This window comes from Delphinus delphis, chromosome X, assembly GCF_949987515.2.
Source record: "Delphinus delphis chromosome X, mDelDel1.2, whole genome shotgun sequence".
In the NCBI taxonomy this organism is placed as follows: Eukaryota; Metazoa; Chordata; class Mammalia; order Artiodactyla; family Delphinidae; genus Delphinus; species Delphinus delphis.
Window position 1 is genome coordinate 104,383,262 of NC_082704.1, and position 17,964 is coordinate 104,401,225.

Here is a 17,964-nt window from a genome sequence, read left to right on the forward strand (position 1 = left end):
AACGTAAGTCAGATATAAAAGCATACATACCACATGATATGTTTGTATGAAATTCTAGAAAAGGCAAAACTAATATATAGTAATAGAAAGCAAAGCACTGGTTGCCTGGGCCTGGGGAGAGGGTAGAGGTACTGACTACAAAGAGGTACAAACGAACTTTCTCAGGTAATAGAAATGTTCTATATTTTTGATCATTGGTTGGATCATTGATAGTTACACAGGAGTATACATCTGTCAAAACTCATGCAACCGTACCTTGAAAATTATATTCCTCTGATTTATCCATCAATAAAACTGATATTTATTGAAACACTTTCTAAGTTGTGAGCTAGTGCATCAGGCTCCATCTCCCTATTACTCTTCACACAGCCTACGCTTCAACCTCCCCGAACTCCTGGCAATTACCAGGAAGAACAATGGCTTTTCTTTTACATGAGTCTTGACCTGGAACGTCCTTCCTTCTATGTGTACTTATTGGCAAACTCTTATTTATTCTTCATGACATTGCTCAACTGAAGTGTTACCGAGCCCAGGCTTGCTCTGCTCATCGCACGACACACCAATAAATCGGGAGACGAAGTGTTGAGGCAAGGAATAGTGACTTTATTTGGAAAGCCAGGCCTCTGAGAAGATGGCGGACTAATGTCCTAGAATACCATCATATGGGGTCTGGATGCTAGTTTCTTTTTTAGAACAGAGAGGGGGAGGAGGTGAGGAAATAAAGTAAAATGGCCATAAGTCTTGCAAAACATCTCCTGGTTTGGCCAGCCTTGAGAAGGGGCTGTGTTAATTTCTTCTTTCTTGCAGCCATTCACAGGTGGGCAGGGTCAGGGTGTCTCCCGGTGAGCTGAACAAAGGCACTTTAGCTTAACATTTAGGCAGAGGGGCAGGGTTCCCTGAGGGAGGTCATTATGTTTGCTTAAAGTTATAGACAGCATCCTTTTAGTGATTATAGTAACAAAAAGCAACAGAGAGCAAAGGTAAAAGTAAAAGGAACAGATCCAACATGGAGTCAGATTTTGTTCTTCCCTGTTACAGAAGGAGCATCATCTCATAGAGTAGACAGATCTGAAGAGAATGTGGTCTGCCCCATTTTTGCTCCACAACATTGAAAAGGGCAATTAATCTAATATCTTCCTTTATAACAAAAGTATATAAATTTCTCCTTCAGATAAATTTTTCCACGAATTAAATACAATACGATACATAAAAAGTGCTTGGCACTACTATATATAAAATAGATAACTAATAAGAACCAGTTGTATAGCACAGGGAACTCTACTCGATACTCTGTAATGGCTTATATGGGAAAAAATCTAAAAAAACCAAAAAACTGGATATATGTATATGTATAACTGATTCACTTTGCTGTACACCTGAAACTAACACAACATTGTAAATCAACTATACTCCAATAAAATTTTTTTTTAAAAAAGTGCTTGGAACACATCAGACATGATAAATGCTCATTTTCATTCCTATATTCCAGCTCTCATCACATTGTGATGTAATTATCTCCGACTACCAGAGTGTCTCACAAATAATAAACACTAACTGTTAATTATATTAACATGAATGAACATGGATGAACAAGGAGACATAAGGGCTAGATATTAATTCTAAGTTCCTTTTTACTTTTACTTCTTTACTTTTTTTGGGGGGGGGGTTGCGATACGCGGGCCTCTCACTGTTGTGGCCTCTCCCATTGTGGAGCACAGGCTCCGGATGCGCAGGCTCAGCGGCCATGGCTCACGGGCCCAGACGCTCCGTGGCATGTGGGATCTTCCTGGACCGGGGCACGAACCCGTGTCCCCTGCATCAGCAGGCGGACTCTCAACCACTGCGCCACCAGGGAAGCCCATTCTTTACTTATTTTTATGAAACGCTGAACTCCTTTATTCCCTTTTTTTTGCCTTCAGCATAAATATTTCCCATGCAAAAGACATTAAGTTTGTACAATATAAAGTAGATAATTGATATCTTTCAAGAGGTATTTGTATTTGAATAAGAATCTCATAAAACTGTATCATGATGCTACAATGATTATATTACTATTAATAAAAATTAATAAAGATTATTTTAATGACTGGTTCCAAAGAACATTGGTGGTGATATTTATTACCTTCCACTCAGGACCAAAACACGTAATATTTTATGGGTATAAGCCACCATTTTTCAAAAATGTTAGTCAGACCTCTTAATCTTCTCACAATATAAAATACTTATCTTTTTCTACCTTCTGAAGAGTGACTGAACCAGTAGACAGACTTTTCTAGAACCTTTATATTAATGTCAACAACCCTGTGTTTTCCTTCCTCATCTTCCTTAAAAGCAGCCTATTCTGGTTTTGATAAAACCCAAGATTTCTGTATTCAAGGCTGACACCATAAAATGGGGGCAAAAACATCTGGTGGGTGTGGAATAGAGTCGTCATTTTGTACAGGGTGATGGCAGTTGTAGGAGAGAAGCAAAACGACAGCTGTGAGGAGGTTCTGAGCAGTTCCTATTTTCAGGATGTGCTGAACTCATAATTCAGGCCTAATGAATGTGTCTTTGAGATGTAACAGCCTGTTTAGATCCCTGCTTCCGCCACTGCAGAAATACTGAATACAGAAATGGTAATGATTTCATGTAAAATTCATAAATAAAATGCAAAGACAAGGGGAATGGTGCACCCCAGTGCTACACAATGCATTGTCATGTGGTATGAGGGCTGAGTCAATGGAGCTGTTTTTAAAGCCTTAACTGCACTGTATTTTATTTCAGTTAAAATATACACAGAGCCAAAATATTTATAAAGGCCTCTGACACCATGCTGGATAATAAACAGATATGCTCTGTTCTTCCTACAAAACTACTGGGTTAATGTCACCATCAATATAAAAACCTGGTTAAATCACAGGGGGCACAGGCCAGTGATCAAGGTTCACAACGGAGGACCGGATGGAGGGTGTACCATATATGTCTTTATCCTGGCAAATATTTTTTACATGCCAGGTTTGGTTTGACATCAAGTACCTATGTATGTCAGCATTCAGATGCCCGTATAGTTACTTTCTATGAATGGCTTCCGTAAATAGTTTAGAAGAAATTGTTAGTATTCTGGGATGCTGGTTGATAAGTGATAAACACTAGCAAACAATGAAAAAAGAAATGTAATGAAAACCTCACCAAATTCTTAGTCATCTAGCTAGCTAGATATAGATACAGATGTAGATATAGGTACAGATGTAGACATAGATACAGATGTAGATATAGATGAAGGGAGTCTAATACTGGGGAAACTTCTCATATATACTTTTTCTTTATTCTAGTATTCTGCACAAGTGATAAAAAAAAACCAAGAAAAAATCAGGTAGGCAAAGGACATACCAATTATAGATAATGATGTGGTTCATAGAACAAGAGTAAGCTCCCCATTTGAATTTTAAATCACAGAATGCAGCAATCTTTAACCTTTCTCGTTTCTTGGAAATGAGCAACATACAGCACCTGCCTGAATACTGTCACAGGACCGCTAAGTTATACAGTGCTTTCTGCACTGCAGCTGGCATCAGTACTGAGTGGAAGGTCATTTCCAAATGCAAATAGGAGAATAAACACATTTTTCAAAGTACTGCATAACTGTATTCAAGGTAATGAAATCGAAATGTACAGCTAGTTCCATACAAAAATTGTCACTTTAAAGTCTTTGCATTCATACTGTTGTCTAGCTTAATAAAAATTTGTATACTCACAGCAGATTTAATCCTGGAGCATGTCTTTTTCTCCGAATTTCCACTGAGCAAATATGATAGTAAGTATGGCACTGTTGAAGGGAAAGTTTGTGACCCGATATAAACTAAACCTTGATATACAGTTAGAAGTGGCCATTCCTTATAAGGTAAGGACACGTGCAGCCCTATTGGCATTGACATTTGTATTTACATTGCAGTGAATTATGGCCTCAAAGAAATCTCTTACTGAATTTGTCCCCTCAGAATGCTCCAATCCTTTCCAGCCACAGATAGACTAATAAATGGTTACAGGAATTCAGGGCAGCCATTTTAGGACTTGGGGTTGGTAAATTCCTACCCCAGGGACAGTCCTTTCAATTGAGTCTTAACAACAGATAATGAGGACATTATGACTACAAACTTTCTTTAAGGATTTTTATGGTATTTTACAATAAAAAGCCTAAAAACCACCAGACAGCCAACACTCAAAAAATTTATCTATTTTACCATAGTTCCCAAAATATAGTCTCTAAATTGTATCTTCAATTAAAGGTTCCAAGGATTTCTTGGAGAAATGGCTGAATTAAAGAGTGGAACAGGAAATGTACAAGATTAGCTTAGGACACTACTGTGCCAGAAAGCAAGAAAGCTGTTAAAAACTAATGGGTTAAGGGAGTTCCCTGAAGGGCCAACGGTTAAAACTCTGTGCTTCCACTGCAGAAGGCACGGGTTCGATCCTTAGTGGGGGAACTAAGATCCCACAGGCCACAACGTGGCCAAAAAAAAAAAAAATTAAAACAAAAAAAACTAATGGGTTAATGTCAAGATGAAGACGCTTCCAGTAGACTAACATGAGATAATCTGAACATCAAAAAGAATAATGACTTCAACGGATTTAAATATGTCAAGTGTATACAAATCCATAAGTTCATAATGATACTAAAAATAATCATTTGTCAGACTTCCCTGGTGGTGCAGTGGTTAAGAATCCACCTGCCAATGCAGGGGACATGGGTTTGAGCCCTGCCCCAGGAAGATCCCACATGCCACAGAGCAACGAAGCCCGTGTACCACAACCACTGACCCTGGGCTCTAGAGCCCGCGAACCACAGCTACTGAGCCCACATGCCACAACTACTGAAGCCCGCGTACCTAGAGCCTGAGCTCCGAAACAAGAGAAGCCACCGCAATGAGAAGCCCACGTACCCAAACAAAAAAAAGCCCCCCCTCGCTGCAACAAAGACACAACCCTGCCAAAAATAAATAAATTTATTAAAAAATATATTTTAAAAAAATCATTTGTCACAATTAGAAGTTTCCAGGGCACTAACTCATCTCTCTGAAACTTGATAAATCAAGAAAAGAAACATTTGTCCTGCCTCTCCAATGCTAAGTATATTTTAGGATAACCCAAGAATTGATGAGTAAAGTCCTTCTGTATATAAACCTTCCATCTAATAAATGCAAAATAAATTCTAAAATCAGAATATCACCATTGTGCAACCATTAATAAAACAATAAATCTAGTGAAATAGCATGAATGGCCACTATATCCATTAGATAAGAGGCTGACAGGGAACTTTATAATGGTTGGCTGAAGCTGATAACACCTGAACCTACTGATCAAGCAGAGCAGCACTTAAAATAGGACACCAGACATTAGGTCCTTGATGTACAGCTTAGAAAGTACCCTGTGAAGTCACCTAGCCAAAGTTTAAACTCAAATGAAATGAAAATCTCATTACCTGTTCAAAAGATGTATGAGGAATAATAGAACAATTTGAATGACATAATAAGGAAAAACAAATGAGCCAAAACCAGTATGTGGGACATGCTACTGGATAAATGTCACAGTTTCTTTCATTCTTTTTTTAAATTAATTTATTTATATTTTGGCTGCTTTGGGTCTTTGTTGCTGCGTGCAGCAAAAGGGAGCTACTCTTTGCTGGTGGTGCACGGGCTTCTCACTGCGGTGGCTTCTCTTGTTGCGGCGCACAGGCTCTAGGCACACGGGCTTCAGTAGTTGCGGCTCATGGGCTCAGTAGTGGTAGTTCGCAAGCTCTAGAGCACAGGCTCAGTAGTTGTGGCGCATGGGCTTAGCTGCTCCACAGCATGTGGGATCTTCCCAGACCAGGGATCGAACCAGTGTCCCCTGTGCTGTCAGGCAGATTCCTAACCACTGCACCACCAGGGAAGTCCCTGCCATGTTTTCTTATCACATGAAATGTGTAATAATTTTCTAGCATGAAAACGTTTCTTAAGGGACTTAAGAGACGCAACCAATTTCATTGTGTGAAAGTGGATCCTGATTCAAACAAAACAACTGGACAAAGATAATTTTGAGGCAATTAGAAAAAAATTGAAAATGGAATGGATATTAAATAATATTAAGAAATTACTATTAAAAGAACAAAGTTGGGGGCTTCCCTGGTGGCACAGGGGTTAAGAATCCACCTGCCAATGCAGGGGACATGGGTTTGAGCCCTGGTCCAGGAAGATCCCACATGCCGAGGAGCAACTAAGCGCTCACTTCAGTGCCACAACTACTGAAGCCCGCACGCCTAGAGCCCGTGCTCCACAACAAGAGAAGCCACCGCACTGAGAAGCTCGCACACCATAACGAAGAGTAGCCCCTGCTCGCTGCAATTAGAGAAAACCCTTACACAGCAATGAAGACCCAACACAGCCAAAAATACATAAATAAATAAATAAAATTAAAAAAAAAGAACAAAGTTGGAAGATGCACACTACCTGATTTTAAGACTTACCGTAAAGTCATCATAATCAAGAGAAACATATAGATCAATTGAACAAATTAGAGAACACAGAAATAGACCCACACATATATAGTCAATTGATAAGTTTCAAAGTCAAAGGAAAAATCATAATCTTTTAAAGAAATGTTGCTGGACAGTTGGATACACACACACACACACACACACACACACATGAAAGAGAAAGGAAGAGAACTTCAACCTGTATCCCAAACTTTGCACAAAATTAACTCAAAACGGATCATAGGCAGAAATGTAAAATTTTAAAGTATAAAACTTTTAGGAGAGAATCTTCATGATCCTGGGTTAAGCAAAGAGTTCTGATCCATAAAAGGTAAAAAAGATAAAGATGACTTTATCAAAATTAAAAACTTTTGCTCTTAAAAAGACATTATTAAAGGAATAAAAAGATAGGCTATAGACTGGGAGAATATATTAGCATATCACTTATTCAGCAAGGGATCTGTAGGTAGAATATATAAAGGATTCTCAAAACTTAACAATAAGAAAGCAACGCAATACAAAAAAATGGTCTAAAAGTCTGCCAGTTATATGTTTTCCACATATTTTCATCAAAGAAGGTATATGGAATGCAAATAAGCATGAGAAAAGTTGCTCAAGACCATTAAGTCATTAGGAAAACACAAACTTAAATCACAATAACAAACCACTATACACCTATTACAATGGCTAAAATAAAAAAACAAAGCCTGACAATACAAAGTGCTGGTGAGAACGAGGAACACCTAGATCTCTCATACACTGTGTAAGTGAACAATGGTACAGCCACACTGGAAAACAGTCTGCCAATTTTTAAACTTTAAACATATACCTACCATATGACTAAACCCCTAGATATCTACCCTAGAGAAATTAAAATGTATATTCACACAAAAACCTGTATATAAGTATTTTTGCATCATTATTTATAATCCCCTGACACTAGAAAAACCCGAATGTCATTCAACTTACGAATGGGAAAAAAAAAAACTCTGGTTACATCCATACATCCTTACAATGGAATCCTACTCAGAAAAAACAAAAAACAACAAGCTATCGATACACACAACATGGATGAAATCTCAAATGTGCTATGCTAAGTGAAAAACAGAACAGATTCAAAAGATTACATTCAGTATAATCCCACTTAAATGACATTCCAGAAAAGGCAAAATTACCAAGACTGATAACAAATCAGTAGTTTCTATTGGTTAGGAGTACAAGGAGGGTTTGATTACAAGTGGGCAGCACAAGAGAATTTTTGGTGGTGAGGAAACTGTTCTCTATTCTAATGGTGGTGGGTGTTAGAGAACCCTGTGCATTTGCCAAAACTCAGAGAAGTGTATATGCACAAAAACACAAAATTACTCTATGTAAATTAAAAATAAGAACATTTAAAAATAAATTTTATGCAAACCAAAACTACGAGGAGATATCACCTCACACCTGTCAGAATGGCCATCATCATCAAAAAAATCTACAAACAATAAATGCCGGAGAGGGTGTGGAGAAAAGGGAACCCTCTTGCACTGCTGGTGGGAATGTAAATTGATACAGCCACTACGGAGAACAGTATGGAGGTTCCTTAAAAAACTAAAAATAGAGGTAATCCTCCTGGGCATATATCTGGAGAAAAACATGGTTCAAAAGGATACATGCACCCCAGTGTTCATTGCAGTGTTGTTTACAACAGTCAAGACATGGAAGCAACCTAAATGTCCATCAACAGACGAATGGATAAAGAAGATGTGGTACATATATATAATGGAATATTACTCAGCCATTAAAAAGAATGAAATAGTGCCATTTGTAGCAACATGGATGGACCTGGAGATTATCATATTAAGTGAAGTAAGTCAGACAGAGAAAGAGAAATATTATATGACATGACTTGTATGCAGAATCTAAAAAAAAATGATACAAATGAACTTATTTACAAAAGAGAAACAGACTCACAGAGGTAGAGAATGAACTTACAGTTACCAGGGGGGAAGGGTGGGGGGTGGAGAGGGATAGATTGGGAGTTTGGGATTGACATGTACACACTGCTATATTTAAAATAGATAACCAACAAGGACGTACTATAAAAAAAAATTAAAATAAATTAATTTTAAAAAGAAAATATTGTTAACTCCGTTAACTCTTTTACTAGAATGGTGATATTTAAAACAAAAAGATCAGTTAGATGTGCAGCAAGAGAAACTCATCTTTTATAGTGGGAATACCAAATGGTATAGCCACATTAGAACCAGCTTGGCAGATTTTTACTAAACTAAGCATAGTCTTATCCTATAAGCCATCAATTGTGCTCCTTGGTATTTACTGAAAGGAGTTGAAAACTTATGTCCACACAAAACTTGTACAAAGATATTCAGAGCAGCTTTGTTCATAACTGCTAAAACTCAGAAGCAACCAAGATGTCCTTCAGTTGGTGAATGGATCAACTGTGATACATCCAGACAATGGATATTATTCAGCACTAAAAAAGAAATGAGCTATCAAGCCATGAAAAGATATGGAGAAACCCCAAATGCATATTACTCTGTGAAGAAGCCAATGTGTAAAGGCTATATACTATAGGATTTCAAGTATATGACATTCCAGGAAAGGCAAAACGATGGAGATGGTAAAAACTCAGGGGTTGCCAGAGATTGGAGGGAGGGAATGAATAGGGAGAGTGCAGAGGATTTTTAGGGCAGTGAAACTTCTCTGTATGATACTATAATGGCAGATACATGTCATTATACATTTGTCCAAACCCATAGAATGTAGAGCACCCAGGTGAACCCTAATGGAAGCTATGGACTCCAGATAATAATGATGTGTGAACGTAGGTTCATCAGTGTCAACAATGTACCACTTTGGTGGGACATGTTGATAATGGGGGAGGTTGTGCATGTGTAGGGGCAGGGAGTATATGGGGACTCTGTACTTTTTGCTCAACACTGCTGTGAACTTAAAACTGCTCTAAAGAATAAACTCTATTTTTAAAATGGCAGCAACTATTCTTATCATTCCTCACATGCCTCTGTGCAACGTGACTTTGCCCCTCCTCCCATCTAGAGGTAGAATCTATTTCCCTCCCCTTGACTCTAGGCTGGCCCTGGGAATTTCTGTGACCAGTAGAATCCAACAGGAAATGGTAGTGTGCGAATTCCAAGGCTAGAACTTATGACATCTGTTTTCTCTCTCTTGGAATCCTGAGACAACTTTGCAATGAAAAAGCCAGGTTTAGCTTACTGGAAGGTGACAGGCCACGTGAACAAAAGTCAAGGTGCTCTAGCGTACAGCCATTACCAAATACCAGACATATAAGTGAGGCCATTTGGATTCCAAAGCCCAAATTTAGCTGATACCCAACTGAAAAGGAAGGAGTAAGCCCAAATGACGTGACATAGAGCAGAGACAAGCCACAGTGCTGAACCCAGATGGAATCATCCAGTATTGGGGTAGTTTGTTATACAGCAACCAATAACTATAACAGAAATGTAATACTGAGGGTATTCAAGGGAGAAATGGCAGTAACTATAAATGCTGAGGAATTCAAGGGTGAAATGACACAATACCTGAAATTTAAAATACCCTGGATTTACATTGGATTTTATCATATTATTCTCTCTACTTTTGTGTAAGTTTGAAAAATTCTACAATAAAAAGGTTTAAAAATTACACTTTTAAAATGATTATAATAAACTTATTTACTTGTATATTTACCACATTAATAATAATAAACAAGACAATAAAACAATAAATTAAGTATAATCTTGCCCAAGTAGGGCAAAGGAAAATAATAAAAACATCTTAAGTTTCCAAAAGATTCATTTAAAATCTTTTGACCTACGCTTAATGCTTTTTTCAACTGGTTTCACTAAGTCAGAGTCATTCCATACATAAAACAATATTTTTCTAGTTTTTATATTGAAGACTAATGGTGGGTTTTTTTAACTGAGTCTACCTGTTTATGATATTTTTGCCACCTTAAAAATAAAGAGGTCAAAAAAAAATAAAATAAAGAGGTCAAAAGGTAAAAAAAAAAAAATTAAAATTAAAATAATAAAGGAAAAAGCAACATCCTGAGCACAGGAACCTCATCTTCAAATAACCTAAGCTCAACCACAGCCTTCTAAAAACAAAAAAGATCATCCCTTGAATCTCCTTTGAAGAGTATCCTCTTGACGTTTAGTTTATCAGAGAAAGAATTTGCATGAGCAAGCATATATGAAATCTTTCTATTAAATTCAAGATATCTACATATTCTGCAGAAACTTAATCACATCCGAATATGAACGTCTCTCATAGCTCAACGTCATCAGTAAAAGCAGAAAAGCATGATGAAGTGATTTCATCACTACCTGTGGAGTCTGAAGTTGGAAGAGCACCAACAAATGAAACAGGAGATGAGAGTGCATGTCACACTGTAATAGCAGATAGAGGTGGTAGTGAAGTTACCTTGAACTGTTAGTTTCACTCTCATTTCCATTTGGCTATTTGGAGATTAGGAAACCAAAGAGAGGGAGTACAGATTAAAATATGCAAGAAACCTAGATTAATTTACAAGAACATAATTAGAATCATCAGGGAAACTTTTAACAGTACAGATGAAGAATGGCCATGGATAGCTACCATTGTGAAGAGCCCAAAACGTGAACGATATGTGCCAAGGTTGAGAACTACTATAAAATAGACAAGTTAAAAAGAAATAGAAATAATTGAATTCATAGAAAACCAAGCCTCCTAGTCAAAATTTAAACTTTATAATTAAAAAAAAATAATTTTATTGAAGTATAGTTGATCTATGTTAATTTCTGCTATACAGCAAAGTGACTCAGTTATACACATATATACATCCTTTTTCATATTCTTTTCCATTATGGTTTCTCACAGGATATTGAATATACTTCCCTGTGCTATACAGTAGGACCCTGTTGTTTTCCATACTATGTGTAACAATTTGCATCTGCTAATCCCAAACTCCCAATCCATCCGTCCCCCAACCCTCCTCGGCAACCACAAGTCTGTTCTCTAGGTCTGTGAGTCTGTTCCGTTTCATAGGTACGTTCATTTGTGTCATATTTTAGATTCCACATACAGGTGATCTCATGTGATATTTGTCTTTCTCCTTCTGACTTACTTCACTTAGTATCATAATCTCTAGGTCCATCCATGTTGCTGCAAATGGCATTATTTTGTGCTTTTTTATGGCTGAGTAGTACTCCATTATATATATGTACCACATCTTCTTTATCCAGTCATCTGTCGATGGACATTTAGGTGGTTTCCATGTCTTGGCTATTGTAAATAGTGCTGCTATGAACATAGGGGTGCATGTATCTTCTTGAATTATAGTAAAACTTTAATTTTTTTAAAGGCAATATATCTCACATTTCAGGTAATTATTTAGTGCTTATTATGTGCCAGTCCCTGAACAAGCCACTTTCTGAAACTGTGTCATGTAATGCAGAAATCACTTCAAAGTAGGTTATTTGCATTTGAGAAATGAGAAAACTAAGGCTCAAAGGTGAAAAATGATGTCAGCTCTCTTTGATCCACTATCCTCATTGTTCCGAGTGTACTGTACAGACTTTTGTGCTCAACTCAGAAATTACTATTAGGATGTCTCAGTTAAAGCGAAATCACATTAGTAACGTAGTTTATTTCTCTGTCTGCTACCTGCAAGGGTCTTATTTAACTAATATACCCAATATGAGACTCATAACCTTTAAAAATGGGAAAAGAGGCCAATAGGCCAGGAAGTACCACGCTGATTTGGGGAAGATTTGTCTTTGATCTCTTTCTATAGATAATCCAACAATTGTATGCCTCTCAAATTCTATAGCTTCCTGCTATCCTCTGCCCAGTGTTTTCCCTATGCTCACTGTGTTATTTGCCCCAAGGTGTACCACACATACTCTGGACCCCATCTGACCCCCTCATCATTGTTAAAACCTGTCTTTTGTCTAGTCCCTGAGCCTCTGTTTAGTAACTGGCTCAAAAAGTTAACTTCTACCCCAAAAAAGGAAGTGGGAATTATTGGGAACTATGGGAATTTTGGACAATATAACATGGTCAATTGGAAAAATACATTGGTTTTGAATAGGATCAGAGATAGTATAACTTTTCTTAAAGCGCACCAGGCCTGCCTATCAGGACACACGAGTGGATTTGAGATAAATGAGCAGCTCTTTGCCAAGTCTATGTATCTCTACATAATAATAACAAATAAGAATAACTCACTTTCATCAGCACAAAAATGGTTTGTTGAGAAAATTCACTTTCTGTGGGCGGGTAGTTGAGAAGGTTTATAGGTAATCATTCTATAGAGCTAAAGGGACTCCAATCACTCCATGAAGTATATATTGTATTACACATGAGGAAAGTGAGGCTCAAAGAGACTTAAGTAAATGACCCCAGGACACAGAGCTTGTAAATGTTGCAGCTAGCACTTCTGCTATATGATCTGCTGCAAAGTTTACAGAATGGGAAATATTTCCCAACAAACGAAAATGGGAAAAAAAGGAGAAAACGCAGGAAGGAAGATGAAAGAAAAGTGGAAACCTATGAAGTATCTAACTCAGATCCCAAAAAGCATCCTTTCACTCTACTGTCAACCTTAATAAAGAGGTAAACGTGAGTCAAACTCAAATTACCAGAATTGGAATTTATTCGGGAATAGCACAGAAATTGCATTTCAGGAAATGCATGCTGTAGCAAGCTACAGCCGAATCCATTGAGGGTTTGTGGTGAATTGTGTTTACAGGCAAGGAGCACAAAGAGGGGGCAGTCAAGCCAGTGTGTAAGCAGTAAGTTCACTGGCTTGAGGATGGGGAGAGATTCTCGGCAGATGTTCACTGTATAGGAGATAAGTCTCAGTCTTCTATAAATCAGGCATTTGATGGAAGCTGAAACTGAACAGGACCCTGTGGGGCCCTCCCGGGTACAAATACTTTCCATGTCTCCCATTTCTTGTTTGTAGGAAATGGACTTCACTCAGCCTCCCAGACCTTCCCTGAGTTCCAAAGGGCAGATTCAAACAGTTTCTAATTAGGGAATGGAGGGAATGCAGAAACAGAAGAGCAGTCAAGAAACAATAGTGTAGCCTTGGGGCAGGGTCCTGGTTCCTCCTGAAGAAATATATATAACAGAATCATTGAATCCTTCTGCAGGAACTAAGGCCCCTACCCAGGTGGACGATGGTAACTTCAGGCTGAGCACAGGATTCCTGGAGCACTGCCCTGTTACCACACCACCAACCAATCAGAAGAAAGTCACATGGCCTTGGCAGCCCTCACCCCTATGCCCTTTTGCCTATGAAAACTTCTCCCCCCAGACCATCAGGAAGTTTGGGTTTTTTGAGCACTAGCCGCTTGTTCTCCTTGCTTGACACTGCAATAAACCTTCCTCTGCTCCAAACACTGACACTTCGGTTTCTTTGGCCTCACTGTGCATCGGGCACACAAACTTCCATTCAGTAACAAAGTCAATCTCTCAGTTCTCAAGTTTATTTCTTTTGAGGGCAAATGTGTGAGATTCTCCATTTCATATCCCCTGGTTCCATTTTAGATTAAAATTCTTTCACACCATCATTCAATGAACACTTACAGAGTATAACTATTTGCTAGTACTGGAGATTCAGAGAAGAATGAAAATAAAAAAGAAAGGGAAGGAAAAAACACAATTCCTATCCTCCAATTTCTCATAGTCTAGGATTGGGTTTCCTAAACTAAAATGCTTTGAAGGGCATCAGGGGGTCCTTGAACCCAACAAAACTTTTGGAAAATATTATGTGTATATTATTTCATTTTCTGGGAAAATATTCTTAGCTTTTATCAGATTCTCAAGAGGTTTGATAAATGAGATTGCAGGGGAGGAGGAAAATCATTTTCCTTCTACCCCTCTAGGTTCTTGGCTGAAATGCCCCCTGTAGTAAAAGACAGATTAACTGGAGAAAAACATACACAAGTTTAATGACATGTATACCTCCTGTATACATGGGAGATATCCAGGAAAACTGAGTAACTCCTCAAAGTGGCCCAAGCCACCACCTTAAATACCATCTCCAGCTAAAGACAAAAGATGCTGGGGGTGGGGAAGGCCAGTTATGGGAGGTTTTCAGGCAAAGCACAATAAACAAGAGTAAGGTTGTGATGCAGATTCAAGTCTCTGCCTTCTCCATTAATAAGAGTTCTTAGAGGTTTAGAGTCATCCTTGTCTTCCTGGTACAGTGAGGGAGATGTCCTTACACAAGGAGATTTCCCTTATACATGTAAATGTCTCTTACAAAAGGGTAACTTCGCAGTTTTCAGAGCCTTTCTTATGTCTGCTGTTTCTTAAAAATAACTAGCTTAAAATAATCCTTATGCCAAGGAAACATATTTTGGGGTGGAAAATTCTGCTCCCCTTCAAGATTCAAAATAAATGAAAAACCACTGATTCAAATACAACTGTGGACTCAGTAACAGGTACTGTCAGGAATCTTAAAATATAATTTTCCTACACAAGCTCTTTAAAAGACCAATTTCTCAAAATCAATTGAGCAACAATTTGTTAGTTACTATTTTTACAGCATAGTAAAACTGTAAAAATCCTTGCAAAGACAAAAGAAGTAATGATCTATCAAAAACTAAATTACAACCTTATATTTAATAGAACCCATTCAAATAATTAAAATCATTTATATACAACAAGATTGTAAAAAATGGTCTTAAATGTCATTTAAAACATCAAGGATAAAAAAAAAAATCAAGGATGGTTTATCTTTGTGAGAGGCAGATAAAAGGACTGTTGTGGTGAACTGAATTACCTTAAGAGCAGGAAATCAACTTAGTAATCTCAAACATAGAGCTCATCCATGTTTCTTTGGGTAACCACATACTTTCTCATCCAAACAAGAACATTTTTTTTTTTAATAAATTTTCATTTATTTATTTATTTTTGGCTGCATTGCGTCTTCGTTGCTGCACGCGGGCTCTCTCTAGTTGCAGCGAGCAGGGGCTGCTCTTCCTTGCGGTGCACAGGCTTCTCATTGCGGTGGCTTCTCTTGTTGAGGAGCACAGGCTCTAAGCATGTGGGCTTCAGTAGTTGTGACACGTGGGCTCAGTAGTTGTGGCACGTGGGCTCAGTAGTTGTGGCTCGTGGGCTTTAGAGCACAGGCTCGGTAGTTGTGGCACATGGGCTTAGTTGCTCCGTGGCATGTGGGATCTTCCCAGACCAGGGCTCGAACCCGTGTCCCCTGCATTGGCAGGCGGATTCTTAACCACTGTGCCAGCCGGGAAACAGGAACATTTTTGATAGTGAAAAGGAGCACTAAAAATAATCAACAGTCATAAACCAGGATGTATGGTCATCCCAATGTTGTTCAATATATTAAAAATATTAAACTTGAGTTTTTGTTATTGTTGTATTGGTAGGCTTTTTCCCCCCATTTTATCTGCTTTGCTTTGTTTTCTTTTTTATTGAAGGACCCAGATCTACAGTCCTATAATCACATATAAACCAGCCTTATATATTGGCTGATTTATACTTTAGAAATGCTATTTTCATGAGACTGTAATTTTTTTTAAGTCCTTACCTACAAATTTTACTTCCTCATCAAGGAAAGAGTTCATCCTATAAAATCTAGTTGCATGCAAGGACCAAGATTCTTGGGGGATCCAATAGGCCAGATGACCCCCTAAACCTCTCTATAGCAGAAATCCAGAGAATCATATTGTATTTTTAACTAAACCTCTAAACTAGGAAATCTCCAGGCTCTGATGCCTGTACAAAACAAAGAAATCATTTAAATATAATATTACTATGTTTACCTTTTCTTTAATTCTTTTATTCCTTGTTGCCAATATCTTTAGCATACTGTAGTAGAGCAGATTTGCCACCCTAAAATATGTCTCTTTGGCATATTAATTACTGTATTTTAAGCTGCTTACTTTCCAAGAAACAGAAGACAAGGGAAAATTCTGAAAACCAAGTGAGAGTTACACTTTTGTAAGAGAAATTTACATTTGTTAAGGAAAATCTCCATTTGTAAGGGTGTCTTCCTCTCTGTACCAGGAAGTGGAGGATGGCCAAATCTCTAGAAACTGTTATCTTTGGAGAAGGCCAAGACTTAAATCTGCATTACAACCATACCCTTGTTTACCATGCTTTTCCTGGGAACCTCCCATAACTGACATTCCCCACCCTCAACATCCTCTTTTGTCTTTAGCTGAGGATGGTATTTAAGGTGAGGGCTTCAACCATTTCCACGAGTTACTCAGTTTTCCTGGGTCTCTTGCATGTGTACATGTTACTAAACTTTTGTTTGATTCTCTTCTATTAATCCATGTCATGTCAATTTAATTCTTAAACCAGCCAGAAGAACCTAGAAAGGCAGAGGAAATACCCAAGGACTAATGACTTGATTCCAAGTAGACGTCAACTTTTGTCCTTTATTTCTAACCTGGTTTCTGAGTTTCCTTAGAGCCTAAACTACTGGCATGAACTTTCAGTCTATCAATGAAATCCAATAAGAAGGACATTCTTGTTGACATCCAATAGTTTATCCCTTGTTAATTCATGAGTAAGTCATTCTTTTAATTTTCAATTGATAATTTATCAGCCACAATAAAAAGCACATTTTGATTAGCATTGCCTTCTACATATACTTTCTGTCTTATTATATTTTAGAAATTAGTCTATCTCCTAAATGCCTGGCAAATTTAAGAACAAGATGCTACCACTTGAGGGGAAGGGTGATGAAGAACAAAATCAGAGGCAGTGGTTGAAAATGTCAGTGGAAACTCATTAAAAAATAATATTCTGTGTATTTAAAAAAAAACCCAAAACTGAAGAACATTGATTCTGGCAGAAGTAACTGCCCACCCTACAATTATTACTTTGGTGATCAACTGAATATAAAACAAACACCTACTCTCAGACGAACTAAATCCTTTAAGAGATCCATGCTCCAGAGCAACCTAAAGATCTTTTGCTTTGCACTGGATCCAAAAGGAGATTTTTCTCAGTTTTTCTCTACACTGACTCAGGAAGAGCCTTCCTGAAATGACATTAAAGTGGGAATTCTAAGGGAAAAAAATACTGTCTGTTGAGTTCATGACGTAGTTAATAATAATTTCCAGAACAAGTTTAAAGTAATAAAAAGTCAATGGGATTGGTACTGTAAAATCTGTCACATAAATGCAAAGAGAACATAACCCCCCAAGATAGCTTTCCCATAAATCTCGCCACCAGATAAAAAACAGCTTTGGGGTTAAAAAGGAGAGACCGAGTCAGTCCTATCTCCAGCAATATCCATAAATAATTTACCGCTAGCTTGTAAACAACAGAGCAGCACAGTATGAATGCCAAAGAGGGTCTTTATGTGTCATAAAGCCACTCAAAAGTGCACTAGCTGCTGCAAGTCTGACTGTGAGCTTTGATGTGCTGGAAAAGAAACTGCTAAGATGAGGTTATCAGTTAGCAGAAAACAATTTCCCTCA